We start from the raw sequence: 14,820 nt of genomic DNA, 5'->3' as shown, positions 1-14,820 counted from the left end.
CTCCATCAATTCATCCAACTTCATTGTAGCTTCCGTTCGAACTTCCGCAGTTGCCACAAATTGGCCGCGTAAATTATCTTTGCGCTTCTCTAAAAATTTTCGGTACCAATCATTAAAAATAGCATAATCATCCTCATTTCTAACGATGGTGATGGTTTGAATTTTAATTGATAATACGGAAGAAGAAGATGAAAGAGAAAGGAAAAGCTTTTCAACTTTCAAAGAAAAGTAGAGCAAATTTGGGGAAATGTGTGATGATCAGTTTCTTCCTTTTATTAAAGAGCAAACCGTCACTTAATAAAATCATGTCAATTCATTTGTCTATCATACCATGCAGAAGAAGAAGAAGAGTTGCACTGTTTCATCCAACGCACGTAGCACGCGGAAACACTTCAATTTTTTTGGTTACACATGAAACCTAACTACTGATACTAAAGTCACGTAATAATTTTTCTGAAAAATTATCAATAGTCGATTTCATTTTAAGACTAAGAGCAACATCATGTTAATAACAAAACAAAGTATATTTTATTAATTTTTGAAATCGTACCATTATATTTGAATCAATTTATTATTTTGAATTATTAAAATACCAAAAATGTAAAGCACCTATAATTTTTAAATCTATACTTGGCTTATTTCAATTCTTATTTTTCATAACATTAAACTTATTTCAATTGTTATTTCATAACACATTAGGCTAATAATAGCACTCTTATTCACACTATCAAAGCTTATTATTGCACCAACACAAATACAATAAAAATCAGCACTTAATTGTAATGTAACATCAAACACTACAGGATTTCCACGCTCATAACTAATAATCTCCCTTTCATCAATTTGTATATCATAATAGTCAATCGCAGCAGCAACTCCATTTTTGATAAAACATTGAATAAGCTTTTCATCACGTCTCTTAATTTTCAACTGAGCATCAAACCGAGTATCATAAAGTTGCACAACAACATCCGTTGATTTTGGAAACGAACCAAATTGTGCTTTAGCGAAGTCCAACGGAACATTCTGCATCAATTCAAACATTAATTAACACCATAACAAAAAAAAATTATCCATAATAAACAATCACTATATAAACTGAGTTTTAAAAAACACCATACAATAATTCCTTCTGAATGTTATGCTTTAGAAAACACAAATTTAAAGTACAACCCTTCCCAATCAGCTGCCATATCATTCAACCAAGCATGTGTTTCGGCTACTGTTTCTCGAGACCCTTGCACAAAAGGCTTGTGTCCACACCTACCACCTCTACTCGCCATCCCACATCAATTATTCACCTTTTCATGCACAAAACCACAATTGCTTTACGAATATATATACACAAATGAACACCATCAACACAAAGTTCAAACTCAAGTTAAAATTACATTTAATATACAAACTCTAACATCTACCATAAATAAAAATATAGCTAAGTCAACAATAACTATCCAAACTAATTCAATACTTAGCATTCTTATCTCCAATCAACAACACATTAAAATACTTATTTATAGACCTTAAATTCATCAGTTTCTCATCTCCTTCCTTAATACTCCCACCATAAACATTAAATTATAGACTTATATATTAGGTTATATGAGACTATGAGTTATTGCTATGCACTTGTACGTGCAAACACTTCGGTTTTAGGCCTACATATAAATAATGCCAAAATAGATGCATTTTTTTTTCAGACATACGAAAAACACTTATATTAGAGCATGTTATAATTTTTCCCAAACCTTTTAAGTGGTCAATTTATTTTAAAACGTAAGAGTGAAATCCTTTTAAGTAACAAAAATAATATTTCTTTTTAAAAGAATTTGTAATTTACGTTGCTTCATTTATAAATAAACCATCAAAATTAAATGAATCTTTAATAAGTTTATTGAATTCGTAATATACTATAGATTAGCTATGCTTTTAGAATAACATATACGTGCACTTATTACGTCAATGCTTTTGTAACACATCGTATATGATGTATGATGTATATAATCCACTTAATTTATGATATCCGAAAAAAAATTAACGCATAAAATCAAAATAATAATATTATGAATATTTATATTAGCTTTTTTTTTCTAGCAATAATTACTTTCTTACATTACAATCCGCAACTACACACTTTGCATTTTATCTAAAAATCATAGCATACGTAAATATCAAATTCGTAAAACCCCAACATTGCCCCATTTCTAAACACAACAAACAAACACGATTTACAAACTAAAAGCGCGCTCTAGCCCCCTAGTTTATCAAAACAGCTACCCATTAAATTTAAAAAGTTTGAGTAGCACTACCCATTTTGATTTTCCGACAAGTGTGGCTGAATTTTATTTAGTTTTTTTTCTTAAAAAACTTAATCCTAAACCTCCTACAACCATCCTAATCTCCTTTACAATGACTCACCCTAAAAACACAAAATTTTCAATATTTCCCCAATTAAAGAGAGAGAAAGAAATTGTGATTTTATTTAAGAAATATGTAATGCTTCTAAATTGATGTTAAATTCACTTGTTTTGGCTTCTTAATTGAGTAATTCATCATTTTGTGTTTAAATTTTGGAAAAAAAAAACAAAAGTGAGCCCCACTTACCGGATTTTGTTGCCGGAAAACCAAAATGGGTAGTGCTAGTCGATTTTTTTTTTAAATTTAGAGGATAGTTTTCTTTAAAAAAAAATATTTTAAACACGTAGTTATTGAATAAATGACCTATTAGGCGGGTAGATCCTGACAATTTTTCCAAAGTATTATTAGTAAGAGATAGAAATTATGAAAAATAAGTAGAGTTGGTGGGGTGGGGTTGGTATATAAAAGAAATAATAGAATGTTTGTAAAAGTGGGGATAGTGAAAGAGAGAAATTGTAAAATAATGGTTGGTCCTTTCCAAATATACTAGTTTTATGTAATAATAAATAAACAAAATAAAATATCATTAATCCATAGTTAAATATATCAGTTCAGTTCGAATCAATTTAATTTAGTTTAGTTCAGTTCTGCTCCAATCAATTCAGTTCATTTCAGTTCAGCTCAATTTTGTAAATCAGAACATGCCATAAGAACTTGTTCTTTTGAGTTTTTGAATATAGTAGTGCAAATTTAAGTAGACATTAGCAGAATATTATTACTAAGTAGAGTGTCAGAGTAAGGCTTGACAAAGTATAGTTTAGCAAATTTTAACAGAGTATAGCAGAGAAGACCACAATAGATAAAAAAATTAGGGCCTAAATGGGAGGAAGAATGGCATGTTTTGATAGTTTAAAAAGGAGAAAACGAAATCGGATAACGTGTGATAATGGAAATGTGGATAGGAGTGTGAGCCTATATGATTTAGCTAATGATATTTTTAATGACAATTTAGTTTAGGTGGGCTGATCTATTTTTAGTTCATCTTTATATCTAATGATATTGCCAATGACAATTAAGCCAACGTTCATATATTTAACATATATTACTCCTTCCGTTTCACATTAGTTACAACAGTAGGCTTGACTCATAGTTTAAGAAAATTATAAGTTAGGCAAGCTTATAGACTTATAATATAAAGTATTAGGAAAAATTGTCAAGAACTACCCACCTAATAGATCATTTTTTCAACAACTAATTGCTTAAAATTTTTATCAAAAAAACTACCCACTAAATTTAAAAAGTTTGAGTAGCACTACCTACTTTGGTTTTCTGGCAACAAAATCTGGCAAGTGTGGCCGAATTTTATTTTATTTTTCTTCCAAAACTTAAGCCTAAACCTCGTATATAACAACCATCCTAATCACATTTACAACGACTCAGTCTAAAAATCAAAATATTCAATATTTCCCCAATTAAAGAGGGCGAAAGTAATTGTGATTTTAATTAAGAAATATGTAATGTTTATAAATTGATGTTAAATCCACTTGTTTTGGCTTATTAATTGAGTGATTCATCATTTTGTGTTTAAATTTTGGAAGAAAAAACAAAAGTGAGTCCCACTTGTCGGATTTTATTGCCGGAAAACTAAAGTGAGTAGTGCTAGTCAAACTTTTTAAATTTAGTGGGTAGTTTTTTCTCTAAACATTTTAAACAAACAGTAATTGACAAAATAACCTATTAGGCAGGTAGTTCCTAACAATTTTTTCAAAGTATTATTAGTAAGAGAGAGAAATAATGAAAAAAAAAGTGGTGTTGGTGGGGTTGATAGAAAAAAGAAATAATAAAATATTTATAAAAGTGGGGATAGTGGGAGACAGAAATTGTAAAATAATGGTGGGTCCTTTCGAAATGTAGTAGTTGTTGGAAGTTCATGATATAAAAGAAGAGAGTTGGGAAAAAAAAGATCGAGAGAGATAAACAAATGAAAGGGAAAAGTCCCACAATGGTTGGGGAATGAGGTTTTGACTTGTTTTTATATTGTAGTGTTTTAGCACTACTAAGTTGAGTGAGTGGGAGGTGTGTGTTACACAACATACACACATGCGCGCATACGCTGAGCTGGGTCGGGTCGGCCTCGGGTCTTAGGGAATCCAATGCGCGGGCGTGGGTCATTTTTATCTTTTTGGAAAAATTTTGTTTCCTTGTTGACATAATATTCTTTTTTACTCTTGGGATTTTCTAACTGTTACGAATTTTAATCAGCAATTAATTCCTTGATTATAGCTGACTTTTTCATCCCTTGTTTATTGCCCTTGACTGACCAAGTTTATTTGGATAGTTTTTTGGCTAGGTTCTTCCCTCGTTTTAAGCTAGTCGTTTTCCCTCTTCTATCTATAAATACTCGGTGGTTTTCTCAACCAAAATACAATAACACAGTCTTCCCTTTTCTCTAAAATTATCTAAACATTAGTTCTTTCTTTTCTATTTTCTGGGCAAGTATTCTAAATTCCAGTTGGGTTTGTGAGTGCACATAAATTCCGGCACCGTGCTTATCCTGGAGGGCAACCGCTTCTAGTCTACTGCACCGGGAGGTAGCGCAAAATCGTCTTTTAGGTCAGTGGTATTCCACGACACGGCTACTATCAATTTGGTTCATGCTTCAAGAGATAAGTAATTTCTGTTTTACTCCTTATTAGAATAACAATCTAAAAGACGATTATGGCTTTCAAATTTTTGATTCCTGATTTGTCTAAATTAGAACCTTTTGATGGAAAGAATTATAAATGTTGGGCTGTTAGGATGTGTTTTTATTTGGAGCAAATTGATGTTGCATATGTTCTTGATGATATTGTTGAATATGTTGATAAGGAAGATTTTGTTTGAAACTGATGTTAATTTAAGTTCACTTAGGATGATAGAACCGGTAAGGGCATGTTGTTGCATTATATGTCGAATAATCCGTTGAATATTTATTTGGGTTTTTATCATGCTAAGGATATTTGGGATGCTTTTGAGAAAAAAAATATGGGACTAATGATGTTGGTACTAAACGTTATTGTGTTAGTAAGTGGTTGAGTTTTCAAGTTGTTGATGATAAGCCTATTATTATTGATTAGATTCATGCTTATGAGAATGTGTGTATTAATATGGCTGCTAAAGATCTGTCTATTTTCGATATTACCCTTGCTATTGTTTTGTTTGAGAAACTCCCTCCCTCTTAGAAGGATTTTCGTAACCAATGGATGCACAAAAAGAAAGACCTAACCTTAGAGGAGCTTGTAGGACACCTTAAAATTGAGGAGGAAAATCGTATCAAAGACAAAGGCCCTTTTGTTTTTCCTTCCTCCTCCTCTGCCAAAGCCAATCTTGTTGAACCCAAAACAAAACAATCAGTCAAAAGCCAATAACAATTCTCTTAATCCTAAAGGAAAGGTTTAGAAGTATGAGTTTAAGTGTACTTGTTTCGAGTATGGTTTGACTGGTCACAAGGCTAAGGATTGTAGGGTTAAGAAGAAAAATGGGCAAAGTTAAGCAAATCTTATTGAGGATTCTAACGTTATTGCTGTTGTTGTTTTAGAAGCTAACTTTACAGGTAATGTTGCTGAGTGGATTGTTGACACTAGAGCTACCAGGCACATCTGCGCCAACAAGGACATGTTCACTACCTATGACCAGGTTGAAGGTGAAACTGTCTCCATGGGCAACTCAGCTTCTACTTCTATCCAAGGCAAAGGGAAGATCATTCTCACTCTCAATTCTGGAAAATTTCTTACTCTCACTAATGTTTTGCATGTTCCAGAAATGCACAAGAATTTAATTTCTGGCAGTTTGCTCATGAAAGTTGGACTAAAACTCTCTTTTGATTCTGATAGATTAGTTCTTAATCGCAATGGGGAATTTTTGGGGAAGGGCTTTTGTAATGGGGGACTTTTTACTCTTGATGTTAAAATTGACACTTTGAATCAGAATGCTAGTACTTCTTCTGCTTATATTGCTGAGTCTATTGATTTATGGCATGCTAGATTAGGTCACGTTAATATTGATTCAATTAAAAGGCTTAAAAACTAGAATTTTATTCCAAGTTTTTCTAACACTGATTTTTCAAAATGTCAAATTTGTGTTGTAGCCAAATTTACAAAGAAGCCATTTAAATCAGTAAATAGACAGACTGAAGTACTAGAACCTGTTCATAGTGACTTGGGTGATTTTAATATTTGCGAAAGTAAAGGGGGTAAGAAGTATTACAGTACTTTTGTTGATTATTGTTCACGTTTTTGCATGGCTTAGTTTCTCAGGTCTAAGGACGAAACTGAGGAAATGTTCCTCAAATATAAAGTTGAGGTAGAAAACCAATTGGACGAAAAGATTAAGAGGGTTAGGAGTGACAGGGGTGTTGAGTACAACCCTGACACTCTTATGACATTTTGTGAGCAACTTGGCATTGTACATGAAACGACGGCTCCCTATTCACCCGAACAAAACGGTATAGCTGAAAGGAAAAATTGAACTTTAAAGAATATGATGAATTCTATGCTTATTAGTTCTGGGCTCTCTAATAACATGTGTGGGGGTGCCTAGCAAATGTAGGCATACTGTAGGTGTCGTTTGAAGTGCGCCTACGTTAAAGCATGTTGTGAATATGCTTGGCACTCATAGGAAGTGGGAATTGACATAGTACGATTAGGGACAAGGAAAGTAGGGAGCCGCCAAAAAGTTTTTAAGGAACTTTTAAACCGTTCACCGATAATAAAAGGCAACCATGAGAAAGGGACAACGATAGGCAACAACGAATGACCCGTGAAGGTTACACCCCATTCATAATCCGTGAGATTACTAACTCCATATGGTTCGGAACACGAAAGGAGGATTGGGGATGACGGTACGAAGTGAGTCATGGAGTCACATTCACCCGTATTGGCCTCTACTCGATTCTTATAGTGAAAAGTGATTCTTTTGATCTCAAAGGCATGCGAACAAAATATTCAATTTTCTCCAAACTATTATTAGGCTAAATTGGTTGAATATTAATGCAACATTTAATTCTAAAATATTTGTGATCACTTGATTAAACAATAAGATTAAAAAGGATCCTAAGTCGGTCGTCCAAATTATCTTATTAGGTGTGATTTTCAATTACATATTCCCTTTAACATGTAATATGGTGATCATAATAATAATAGAATAAACATTAATATTGGAAGCAATTTAACAATAATAGCATTAGTCAAATCAAATATAAAATAACCTAATCAGGATACTAGCAATATTTTAAAAAAATAAGTAATTAAATTAATTAATTACTCACATTATGCGCGTTCCTTAAAATTGCAATATCATGAATAAATTGTTAAAAATTTCAAAAAAAAATATAAATCAAATGAAAATTAAATTAAATAAATGTAGATTTGATTTGGTCCAAACCCTCAGTTATTTATACCTTTCACGCCTTGGTTTAAGGATGGAACCTTGGGTTAAGTATGGACTCCTGGGAGTGCTAAAGGGAAGAATGATGTAATTAAGAATATAGGTTTAAGGCTTAGAATATGAGAGGTAGAGAGAAGAGAATGATTTTTGGTGTAAAAGAGAGAAAGAGAGTGATTTGGTACCCCGAACTGTAGAAAGGGGGGGGGGGTATTTATAGGGAAAATGAGTAGAGGGAACACACGGAACCCTTAAAAGATAAAAACCCTAAAAAAGGTTGCCGCAACACGGCAAAAACTGTCGCGACATGGCAAAATGTGCCGTGACACGGGAAACTCTTGTGTGACGCGGCATACTCTGGAGTGACGCGGGAAATATTTGAACTACGAGAGTAAAAACGCGTGAAGGGTATACGCGGAAAAGACACGAGAAAATTCCATGACATGGCACACGTATCGTGACACGTCAGTGTCCACCGTGGCACGGTACAATACACCGTGTCACGGCAAAAAAAGTGCGTAGAAAATGCGGAAATTACACGGAAAAAGCACCATGACACGGTGAGACATACAGTGTCACGACAACAGGTACCGTGTCATGGAAATAGGTACCGTGCTAGGGGGGGTTTTCACGCGAAAAAACATTAAAAATAGCACCGTGAAACGTTGTAAATTATCGTGTCACGACACCAGGTACCGTGCCACGTAATCAGGCGCCGTGACACGATGCTTTTACACTGTAAGTGGTAATTCATGTTTTTTACAAGTTTTTTAAATATCATAACTTAATTATTTGTAATTTTAAGATATGGTCCTTTTAATTGAAGGGTGTCGGTTTTGGGCCGAGTTTAGTGTTTTGCTCATATCTTCTTCGTTTTAAATCGGAATTGGGCTTATGATATATGGTTGGAAAGATTATTTCAAGGCCTATCCAACAAAATAATAATTGGATCAAAATTATTAGGCCATAAAATCAGTTTTTCTCGGTTTTGTGATGTGGACACGAAAAGAGGAAAACAAGCTATGGTTTAGGGAAATGAGCTAGGAAATGGATTGGTTTATGAAACGTATTGGATAGAACATGGATTTAAGCAGTTCAAATATTAAATATTCAACCCAACCAATAATGGTGGTAAAAGGTGATGAGTGTCATTTATGGCACTCATAGGGTAGTCTTTTAGGATGATTTCTTCTCCTTTTCATGCTTTCTTATCTTATTTTTGGTCCTTTTTCCTTTAGTTCCTTTCTTTCTTAATTTCCTTGTGTTTTTTGTGTTTTCCTTTTAATTGGTCCTTTTTCCCTTTTATTCCTTTCCTTTGTTTGTTCTTGTAGGTACTTAGGAGTTATCTTTGCTAGGGGATCAAGATGAGCTATATTAGCTAAGCAAGGAGGAAGCAATCTGCTTGGAGAGGGCTTAGAGAGGGCTTGGAGAGGGCATCAAGCCCTTCCTGGTTGCCGCGGGCGGGTTTTGCAGGCCGCGGGCGCGGGCTCGTTTGCACCAAATTAGCTAATTTCGACCAGGAACTCTCCACGGTCTGGTCGTAGGCTCCCCGCGGGCGCGGGTAAATTGGAGAGATCGCTCCAGACAAGAGAGACCGCGACCCTCTGATCACCCTTTGGGAGTAGGGGATTCGCCGCGCCCTTGCCGCGGGCGCGGAGGCTTTTGCCGCGGGCGTGAGCTAGAAGACCCGCGGGCGCGGGTGTTGCCCAGATAGCCCGCGGAGTTTGTTATGGGTTCCGTACCCATTTCCCCGAGGGCGCGGGGCTTACTAGAGAGGGCGCGGTGTTTCCGTTTTCCTTCTTTGCCTATAAATAGACTTGTAATTCCTTTTTGAAAACCAACTTTTTGATAATTTTCATTAGCTTAGTTTTAGAGAGAGAAGTTAGAGAGAAGTTGTTGGTTTTGGATTTGTATTTCAACATTTGATTAATTGTGCTTGGATTTCTTCATCTTCAATCATTAATATTTGTGAGAATTTCTTCTTTTAGTTCATCTCTTTACTTGTTTGTTTTAGTTTCATGTTTGATTGTTTGATTTTCTTATATTTGAATTTGATATTGAAGTCGATAATGATTTCTCTTGATTTTGATTTAGAATGATGATCAATGCTATTTCTAGTGATTTTTTCTTGAGCTACACCATGATAAGTGAGTAGATTAGTTGCTAGGGAAAAGGGGAAGCATGATTGATTGATAATTCGTGCTAGTTGATAATCATTGATTGATTGAATTGTTGCAATTAAATTGGTTGACATAGTTTTGCATGTGATTAATTAGATTAGGAGTGATCAACCTATGAGATTAATCTAGATTGCATTGCTATTCTTAATGACATGAACCATCAATTTGAGAATTTCTTTAATTGATTGAGTTTGATTATGAATTTCCTTGATTAGCCATTCATAGTGAACCCTAGCTTGGCCTCTAGGAGATAGCTCTTGAATTCTCTTGATTGCTACTATTGTTTGTCCTTTGCAATGCTTGAATCAAGCGAATGAATTATCAATTAGCATGTTTATTGAACTTGCCTGTGGAACCCATATCCCTAGTGTTTAGTTTCTTGAATTACTTGTTTAGTCTAGCTTTGTTACCATAGTAACCATTTTCTCACTACAATCTTCGAAATAACTTGACTTAGGCTATAGTTAATACCGACTCACTCCTTTGGTTTCGAGCCTATACTTGCCTTATACTTGTATTAGGTTTGTTTAGGATATTATATATTGTGTTTGGTTTTGGGATAGACAATTAACGACTTGTTTATTCCTCTATCAAAATGGCGCCGTTGTCGGGAAGTGATATTGGTGCTTAGATTTAGTTGTTGAGTCTATTTCACTTTAACTGAAAAATACAAAAAGATTTTGTTTCTTAAGGCTACATTTGTAGCCGTACTACTAATATTTTAATTGAGTTTTGCATGCATAGAGCTCATGATCGATCCATTGTGCCTTTTGACCCGGAAATCGAAAGGAATCTCTCAAGGAGAAGAATTGCTAGTCGATCCTTGGTGTTTAGTTCCTCAAGCGAAGAAGGATTTGAAGAAGAATTAAGCATTGGAGAACAACCAAGAGTTGATTTGAAAGAATTAGGAATTCCCGATGCGTACACGTTTGAGAGTGGAATTGCTCCAACTACAACAACGACGAATGATTTCGAAATTAGGCCGGCTATGATCGCTTTGATCGAGAGGAGACAATATAGCAGAGCTAAGAATGAGAGTCCGTTGAACCACCTCAAGGAGTTCGAAAAGTATTGCAACATTATCAAAGTTAACGGAGTTTCTCATGAGTTCATCCGGCTAAAGTTGTTTCCCTTTTCTCTCATAGGCCGGGCCTTGGAGTGGTTAGATAAGGAGGTAAAGCCAAACTCCCTAAGAACATGGGACGAAGTCACCAAGGAATTCTTGTCCCGATTCCACCCACAAAAGAAAACGGCAAAGTGATCCGTGCCATTTATGGCACCTTTAGGCTATGTTTTCTTTATATTTCTATGCTCCTTTGTAGTCGTTTATGTCGTGTTTTTAGAGAATAATGCTCGATTCGCGTGTTTTTGTGTTAGTTTAGAGAAATGCATGCTTTTAATGGCTTTCTTATCATTTTATTCATTTCTCGGCTATTTCTCTTGCTTTTCTGTTTCTTTGTCTTGTTTTGTAGGTACGTCGCGGGCTATACGCTTGGGAATTGAAAATAGCACCCACTAGGATCAATATGCACTTTTCGGAATTGAATTTGAGTTTGAAACAAAGGAAAACGAAAGATTGCAAAGTATCAAATAGGACCGTTGTGCATTGTTTTAGTCATATCTCAAGTTCTACAGATCGAATTAGGGTGATTCAAGTTGAGTTGAAAACTAGACTTGAACAGATTTCCAATGATAGGTCGCACGCCTTCATACGATTCTTAGATCGGAAGTTACAGCCTTCTGAAGTTGGCCCTGGAAAACTGTCGCGGGCGCGGGTTACAGTACCCGCGGGCGCGGGGTTGCTGTAGCTCCAAAACTGCCGTATTTGGGCAGTAAGCACCCGTGGTTGTCCTGAGGGCTCCCCGAGGGCGCGGGCTTGGGCCACGGGCGCGGCTATCGGGGTGTCCGTTCCCCTCCGCGGGCGCGAGTTTCTGGGTCTTTTACGATTTTAAGCTTCTTTTCTCCTTTTGTTTATATAGTTTTTGGTTTCCTTTATTCTTCATTGATGTAATTCTTTAGTTTTAGATTAGTTTTCTCTCTCTTAGGTTGAGAGCTTCTCTCTCTTAGGTTGAGAGCTTCTCTCTCTAGATTAGGCTAGATTAGGAGTAGTTTTAGAGAGAGAAAATGAGGAATTTCAATGGTGATTGAGAGATTGAAGATGCAAGTGTGACAATTGTGTTGGAGATCTTCTTGATTATCAATGAGCATTTTTAAACTCTATCTCATTCAATTGCTTTGTTTAATTTGATGTTTTTTTGGTTTGATTTTGATATTTGATGTTTGATTAGAGTAATTGTTCTTGATATTTTGTTGATTCTTGTTCTCTATAGTTGATAGTTGATTTGATGATGTTGTTTGAGTAGTTGTTGGCTAGGAATTGGGTGAAACTTGTATGATTGATTAATTGTGATTAATTTTGGAATTGTGTTGATTAATTGTTGAGATTAAAGTGATTAATGAAGGTTTGCATGTGTGTAATTCAATTAGGCTTTGAGAATTATGCTAGATTGCATTGTAATTGCTAATGACATGAACAATTGATTTAGGAACTGCAATTATCAATTGGTTTTGATTGTGATTCTCTTAGTTTGTTATTCATAGTGAACCCTAGCTTAACAATTAGGAGATAGATCTTTGATTCCTATTGATTGCTCTTATCATTTAGTCCTCAAAACCTTTGATTCGCATGCTCTTCCCAAGTTGTTGCAATTGACATGATTACTTGTTGATCCCCGTTCCTAGTGTTTTATTTCCTTGGTTACTTGTTTTGTTAGTTGTTAGTATTCTCTCTTACCTTCGTCTTTGACCTAGCTTAGGCGCATAATTGAAAGTGCTTGAACATTACCGTTCCTTTGGGTTCGACCCTTAACTTGCCTCTATACTCGTATTAGGGTTTGTTAAGTGTTTATAAATTTAGTTTGACCGAGGGAAGATTAGATAACGACCTAGTTTTCCCCTCGTCAAAATGGCGCCGTTGCCGGGGAATGCTATTGGTGCTTAGCTTTTGTTGTTGAGTCTACTTCATTTTAATTGAAAAATACAAAAAGATTTTGTTTCTTTAGGCTACACTTGTAGCCGTGCTACTAATATTTTCTTTGAGTTTTGCATGCATAGAGCTCGTGATCGATCCATTGTGCCTTTTGACCCGGAAATCAAAAGGACTCTCTCAAGGAGAAGAATAGTTAATCGATCCTTGGGGTATTGTTCTTCAAGTGAAGAAGAGATCGAAGAAGAGCAAGGCATGGGAGAAAATCCGAGGGTGGCCTTAAAGGAGCTAGGAATACCCGGTGCATATAGGTTTGAGAGCGGCATAGCTCCGCCTACAACACCGGCAAATGATTTCGAAATTCGGCTGGCCATGATCACCTTAATTGAGAGGAGGCAATATAGTGGGGCTAAGAATGAGAGCCCGTTGAACCATCTTAAAGAATTTGAGAAATATTGCAACATGGGATAAAGAGTTCATCCGCCTCAAGTTGTTCCCCTTCTCTCTCATAGGAAGATCCTTAGAGTGGCTAGATAAAGAGGTGAAGCCCAATTCCTTGAGAACATGGGATGATGTTACAAAGGCCTTCTTGTCCCGCTTCTACCCTCAAAAGAAGACGGTGGAGGCAAGAGCCTTGATTCAAGGGTTCAAGCAAAGGCCAAATGAAAGCCTTTACAAAGCATGGGAGAGATACAAAGAGTATCAAAGGGAGTGCCCTCACCACGGAATCCCAACATACCAAGTGGTCCAAATCTTCTATGGCGGTTTAAGTCCCCAAGGCAAGTCATGCCTTGATGGGGGGGCCGGGGGTCCTATCATGAATAAAACTGAAGAAGAAGTGGTGGACATTATTGAGGACGTGGTGACGTACTATAGAGATTGGCAAGATGGGGAGAGGGACTCTTCAAGCAAGCAATCTTCATCGTGCTCGGTGGACCATCTAAATGCGATCAACAACCTTTCCTCCCAAATGACAAACTTGGGAAAGGAGGTGACCGCAATCAAAGCCAAGTTGGAGAGTGCTTCTTCTTCTTCTCAAGCTTCGAATCTTCCCTTCCAATTTAAGGGGAGAGGTACTCTTTCTAACTCTCAACCCCCTCCATCTTCACATAATATGCCTATGGGTTGTTTGTTTTGTGATGCATGTGGATCGTATGATCATGACTCTAGTAATTGTCCTAATGAATGTGTTGACGAGTTTGATAACAATGAGAGTGAGCATGTGAATTATGTGTCAAATAATAATGTTCAAAGTTTTGACAACCAAAGAGGTCAATGGAATAGGAATTACCAAAACCAAGGTAATTTTGACAACTATAACCAAGGTGGTGGTTATAGAAACCAAGGGAACCAAGGTTCTCGTGGTAGCTATAATAACCAAGGCTATAGTGGCCAAAATCAAAGCCAAAATTATGGTAATCAAAACCAAGGTTATGGAAATCACAACCAAGGTAGTGGTAATCATAATCAAGGTGGTGGTAACCATAATCAAGGTTATGGTCAAAATCAAAATAGGGGTACTTAGAACAATCAAGGGAGGGGCAATTTTCAAAATTATGCTCAAAGAGGTCCCCCACCCGGATTTGTTCCAAGGACTCAAGGAGAAAATTCCTATTCACAACCTTCTTCACCTAGGACCAATTTGGAAGAAATAATTGAGAATCAAACCAAGTTGTTGAACACATACATGGCCGTTAGTGATAAAAAGTTTAATGAAATGATGACCCACAATAAAACGCTTGAAAACCAAATTTCTCAACTTGCTAATGCTTTGAAAGATCATGCAAGCCCTTCTTCTTTACCTTCCCAAGGTCTTGATCCCAAGAAACATGTGAATGCTATTGTTATAAGGAGTGGTAAGGTTCTTGAGGAGAG

Source organism: Chenopodium album, chromosome 5 (assembly GCF_948465745.1).
Source record: "Chenopodium album chromosome 5, dcCheAlbu1.1, whole genome shotgun sequence".
NCBI classification, from domain to species: Eukaryota; Viridiplantae; Streptophyta; class Magnoliopsida; order Caryophyllales; family Amaranthaceae; genus Chenopodium; species Chenopodium album.
The sequence above is the reverse complement of the archived record's forward strand: the minus strand, read 5'-3'. Positions refer to the sequence as shown.